Raw genomic sequence first — 6432 nt, 5'->3', positions numbered from 1 at the left:
TGCAACTTTAATTACGTTTGTTTGAACAATGATGCATTTCTACATCATTGTAAAGAGCCGATGTGACTGATCGGTGAGTTCACAGACTACTGAAGGTTAATGTCAAGCAGAAGCTCAGTGAGCTTCAGCCTTAAATATTTGTAGAAGAACGAATGAAAGCAGAACTTTTCCTTAAAAGTTACATCTGATTTCTTTTTATGTGAGCAGTAGCTCTGGCTGAATGAAGCCTTTATGGTAAAACTTCAGAAAAATGCAAATGAACTGACATGACTCCGAGACAGACTCAGAAGTTCCTCTTACGTTGGGTCATGCTCACATGCTTTTTTATTTACATAAAACACATACTACTAAATTTCCATTGTGCATGTTTACACAAAACAACATTCTAAAAATGTCACCAGGATTGGCATAAAATCTTTTTACACAACATATCTCACACAAGAAAAAAAAAAGTGTTTTAGTTCCCCAGTGACCAGTTGCTATGAAACCCTCCCACCTCACTCAATAGAGTGGCTTAAAAAGGAAACTGCTTTAAAAGAGTGAAAAGGTCACATGAATTATGCATTATCAAGTGTCATCATATTATAGACGAACCCTATTTCATGTATGTTTTTCTCATTTACAATGCTTTCCATTTTCCTTGAAACATAATGTGGAATGTGGACCCCAGTGACTGGACCTTTGACCTCTTGGGTGCATAGATGTGGAAAGTAATGTGTGACTAATGGCCATTTAGTGCTTCATATTTCTCTTTTAGCTTTGTTTGCTCTTTTTCATACCAGTTTAAAACAGGATTTTCTATATAAGGGTGAAATACTAAAACTATTTGTATGTTCAGACGCATCCTAAACTGTAGAAAAATCCACCTGATATTTCAATTCATTCTCTTTCAAACAAACCGCTTAGAAGAAAAAGATCTAACACCATGTTATTAAAAGTTTGCTGAAGATTTATATCATTTGCAATTAGAAAATATCTCCTGTAAGCAAAGAACTGGTGTCAAGATAAATTCTAAGCTTATTTTATGCCTAAAGCAAAGTGTAAGAAAAGCAGTTTTCAAATAAAAAATTGGATCAATTAAACAATATGAAATTCAGATTTTATCGTAGTTCATTTATTCATTTTGATATACTATTTGTATTATGCCAAAAGAGTAATTTATTTCTGAGATTGTTTTCTGAAAATTTTAATTTTGTTCTTAAAATGTGGACTTATTTTCTGTATAGTAAATTTCTTTTTTTATATATATTTTTTTTTTAAATAATGACCAATAAAAAAAGTAGTTAAAGGAAGTGCAAAAGGCCAGCTAAATCACAGTTCTGCTCTCTTCCACAAACAATAAAAAATAGAAACTAAATGAACTTTAAAGAAAAAGGGTTTATGCCATCTTGAAAATATAAAATAGGCTTTTGGCTGCTTTCAAAAGAAGAAAAAATGCAGGACAAACATGTAGATACATATCAAATAACCCTTTAGTGTGGATACAGCAATTTTTTGTTTTTCAGCGTGACTTTGGATGATGGAGTATGTGCACAAAGTGTAATACACACTATTTATAGCTCTATCATCCCCCTTTAGAGTTGATGGCCTTTAAACTGAACTGTTTAATTGTCTTGTCAGTCCGTTTTTTTGCCTTTTTTAGAGCACAACTTTACACTCGAAGCAGCAAACAGATGTTTAAAGTGCTATGAACCAGACTGAACCTACTGTAATGGTAATAGGATACAATGCGACCAACAGTGTTTTCCATAACCTCCTGACTTGCAGAAAAAAGTCCCAAATGTCCTCTATGCATTCAAAAAGAAGTTAATACTGTAGCATGCAGTGGTTGGAAGATATTCAGGTTTAGGAATGTCCTCTACAGAGGAATAATTTGCATTGCTGGTAGTCAGGAGTATGTGGCAAATTTGCTATGAAGCAAATTTATTTGCCGTCTACATCTTGCCCATGAATAATAAATTCAATATATGTTTCAAGACAACTATAGGACTGGCTACTCAGCTAACGTTGGTAAAGATCTTGAACTCTCCAATCTCATTTTTTTGTGGTCGATACGAGATGGAAAAATTGGTGCAAAGCAAACTTAGAACCTGCTGGAGAAGAAAATTTAATAAAAAAACTTGATCAAATATTGGACATATTAAAAAAACATATCTCACCATAGTTTGAAGGATTCCAGTGATATTTGTATTGATATCTTACATTGTAGATTTACACCCTACACATATAGCTTACATCGATGTTTAAGAGTAATCCATCCATTCATTCATCTTCTTCCTCCCATTAGGGACCGGGGCAGCAGTCTATGCAAAGATGCCCAGACTTCCCTCTCCCCAACCACTTCTTTCAGCTCCTCTTGGGGGACGCTGAGGTGTTCACAGGCCAGCCGAGAGACATAGCCTGTCCAGGGGTCTTTCCCTGGACACCTGCCCAATGGGATATGCCTGGAACACCTCCTAAGGGTCCAGGAGGCATCCGGACTAGATGCCTGAGCCACCTCAACTGGCTCCTCTGAAAACAGAGAAGCTGCGACTCTGCTCCAAACTCTCTCTGAGTGACTGAGCTTCTCACCTTATCTCTAAGGGAGCACCCAGCCACCATACAGAGGAAGGTCATTTAGGCCGCTTGTATTCGGTACCTCGTTCCTTCTGTCATGACCCAGAGCTCATGACCATAGCTGATTATTGGAATGAAGATTGACCAGGAAATTGAGAGCTTTGCTTTCTGGCTCAGCTCTCTCTTCACCACAATGGAGCGGTACATAAATTGCTATGAAATGTCATGACTTACAAATACATCAGGGGAAAACCCCACCAGCGTCACTGTCCCAGCTAGTAATTAACAGTAGTATGTCAAAGATTTGGCAGTTTATTAATCACGCAAGTGGGAAATGCATTTGCAGCTTTGGAACAAGAGCAATGGATTTAAACATTTGCAGTCCTGGTTTCATTATTAAAGTAGATGTTATTATAAGAGACCTTTGTGTACTGGCTCCCTATTCACACAATGCATTATCAGAGTAAACATCCATATAAATGATAATATAATACCTTTGGCACACAAAAGATTTTTTTTTTGATGAAATATGACTTATTTTCGCATCTCATTTTCCTATCCGAAATTAAAACGACTCGATCTCTGAGGCTCTGGCTTTTGCTCCTTTTGAGTGCCGCCCATTTCATGATGTCAACCTAGAGCCGGCCTCAGCTGCGTGTTTGCATTTCTCAGATGAAAACAAACATCTGAACATTTGCAAAGATGGATGCACATATTATGGAGCCTCACAAAAGAATTTTGCTGATCACCAATACCTCAGTGGGAAAAGTGCAAGTGTGTTAGCCTGGGGGGAAGTGCTGGCAGAGCAGACTCTTCCTGGAAGGGGCGGTTCCTCACTTTCATACGTTAGAACCTGCTCGATTACAAGGATTGGGAGGGGCTGGTACTCAGAGCACAGGTTTTTTAGAGGAATGCTCAGAAATGCGAAAATAGATCAAAATACCACTTTGAGGTTGTTTTTTGCGAGGAATTAATTTTTCACTTAAAAACTCAAAAAGTTGATTTTGCATGATATAGGCCCTTAAAGACCAACTCGAATAAAATATTTTTGATGCTTTTAACATGTTTTTATGGCATTTTTCTGATGATGAAGGACATTTATAAAGAAAATTAAGCTCAACATTGCATTGCTGACTATTTCTTTATTCAAATTGTGAATCAGGAGCAGATTATAAAATGCCATTTGAAATTGTGATGTAGATATGTATGTAAAATATGTATTTGTAAAGAGACTTTCAGGAACTATGTCCAGGAAAACATCACAGGTTTTTTATTTTTTAGTTTGGCTAAAATCAGCATAATCATAATTAAAAGATGCTTTCAAAATACCATATTTTTCAGAGTATGAGTTGCAGGACCCGGGACTTGCTGTCCTGCTTTAGTCAAAGTAAAGAAAAAATATTAACAAAAACAATATTGTCTAGATGCAAAAAAAAAAAGGTATGTAATTAGGGTGGGGTTACGGTTAGGGTTAAACTATGTGTGGGCACTGCAGCAATGTGCATTTTGGCTGCACAGATTAGGTGTGGTCAAGATGATTTTTTTAATCAGTTTTTGTACTTGGTCGCATATAAATATTTGCATATAACATTAACCTAAGAAAAATATCATAAAGTTCAGGAGGAGAACGATCTGTTTGTTCTGGACAGCACTTCTTCTGTGTTTCTGCGCTGAGTCAGCAGCAAATACTGATACCCACAAATACAGTAGTCTCTAGGGGTTTTTAGTGGGAAACTATTACTAGTTGTTAGTTGGAAAAAATAACGAATATACGTGACAGTATTAATTTTTGAAATATTACAAATAAGTCACACCCCACGCCAATTTATGCAAAAAAGGCGCGGCTTATACTCAGAAAAATATGGTAGATCGAAAGATGATCAAAGTGGGATTTTAATGTCTTACTTATTCCTGTATCACAACAAAACAATGTCACAAACGTTTTACTGTGTGTTCTTTGGAAAACACTTGAATCTTGCATCTCATGGTAGAAGGGACTGACCTCTGCAAAAGTAAATCACACCGTTTGATCAAAGTGGTCCCTTCCACAGTTACACGAGTGGAACCTGTTTTTTGTCAGTTTCACAGAGTGTTCTGAACATCTGGCTTTAACTGTTAAGTATCATAATTACACAGAATGCACCGGAAACCAAGAGGTTTTTGTTGTTGTTGACTGTGTTGCTGCTGACCTCACTTTAGCTTGCATACTGAACCACTTAAAAAACCATAGAAACATGCCTTTGATGTGCTTTTACAATAATGCACTAGCTCTTTTCGGAAACCACAGCCTCTGCAAACTGTCTGACGGGTACAAATTGTTGAACTTTTCTTCAGTTTTTATTTCTTTTTGCTTATATTTTTATGAAACACCACTTCATGTTCTTATTCTAAAGTCACAAAGACTGATTCAACCCTAAGGGGCTGACAATGGTTCTCATTTGACATTTTAAGCATGCAGCTGCTAAGCAGCATCTAACATGGGCATAAGAACACGCTGTGCAAAAAAAAAGGACAATTTTTCATTAAACAATGGTAAACTTAATGGTAATTTACTGAGTTTGAGCAGACACAATTTGTGTCGTATTGTCTACTGATTAAAATTATTTCGTTTTCTCTCGGAATGGGACTTTAGGGGTGTCTTGGCAAAGAAATGTTGCTCAATGCGTTACAAAAACGCTTATGGAAGCTCATTGAGGCAATAAAGGAACCTTTTTTTCATAAAATAAATTATTTCTGAATCAGATAAACCTGCCTAACATGCAAAAGCAGGGAGTTTAGGGGCGAGAAAACTTCAAAAAACCCTATACGTAAGGAAAGGTTTAGGCATTTCAACTGAAATACTTCAATCAAAGTCTGTAGAACTGTCTTGTTCTAAACACACCCTGAGAGTAGTCCACTGAACCTTGCAGTCGACCAACCTGAAGAAAATGATGTATTATACCAAAATTCAAGCAGTGTTGGTTAAAATAAAGTACATGGCATGAAAATTTTCCTATCATTTTAACTGGCAAAAGTAGCTGGTCAGTCAGTGGTTTTGCATGACTGACCAGCACGACATGTTTTGCTTGAAATCTTTGGGTTTTTATTACGTACTAAAAACTTTACTCAGATTGGGATTTTTCTTTAGAGACGTATTCATGTTTAAGAGATGCACTTGTAACTTGTACAGAACTGATGCTAAACGTACATGTGTTGGGATCAAGCAGACAGACATCACACCAGCAGAGGTCTAGATCCAAGGACACTTGCAGGGACATCTGCTCTCCCTTCTCACGCCACTTGATGGAGAAACGTCAACTCTCACTATTAATGGTTTTCGTGCGTGAGGTGATGCATAGATGGCGTGCTTACTCACTCAGGCCGAGCATTAAAGCCTCATAAACTGTCTGCGGGACTATTGTTAACCATAGTGTAGGATTGATCACTGCACAAAACACTGGGTGAGTCTGAAGCTAACAGCAAATCCTCCTGAAGTTACAGTATAGAAAACAAGAATGATTTAGCTCTACAGACAGATCACACCCAAATATCAACAGTTTCTGCTGGTAGTAGGTCTTTTTTTAATAACCTGACAGCGCAGATATGCATTGGTTAAATGTCCCCCAGTGTGTGGCTTCTGCTGGGTCCCCAGTGGGCACGCTTTAAAAACAACAAGAGGTTTTGTTTTGCAGCCTTGTGGAAAGCACACAAGGAAGAGAAGTCACGCAATGACCTCAGGATGTTTTGTTATCTCTGCATGTAGAAATTCAACCTCATGGCCTTCCAATTAGAGGGAATTTCTGATGTTTTTTTATTTACTTTGAAATTTCAGTGAATATCTTTAAAAACTGAGAATAACTTTAGACTGAGAACAAGTTAAGCAGACCAATTTCTCTA

Source organism: Oryzias latipes, chromosome 19 (genome assembly GCF_053564925.1).
Source record: "Oryzias latipes strain Hd-rR chromosome 19, Olatipes_Hd-rR_3.1".
NCBI lineage: Eukaryota > Metazoa > Chordata > Actinopteri > Beloniformes > Adrianichthyidae > Oryzias > Oryzias latipes.
Note: the sequence above shows the minus strand (reverse complement) of the source record.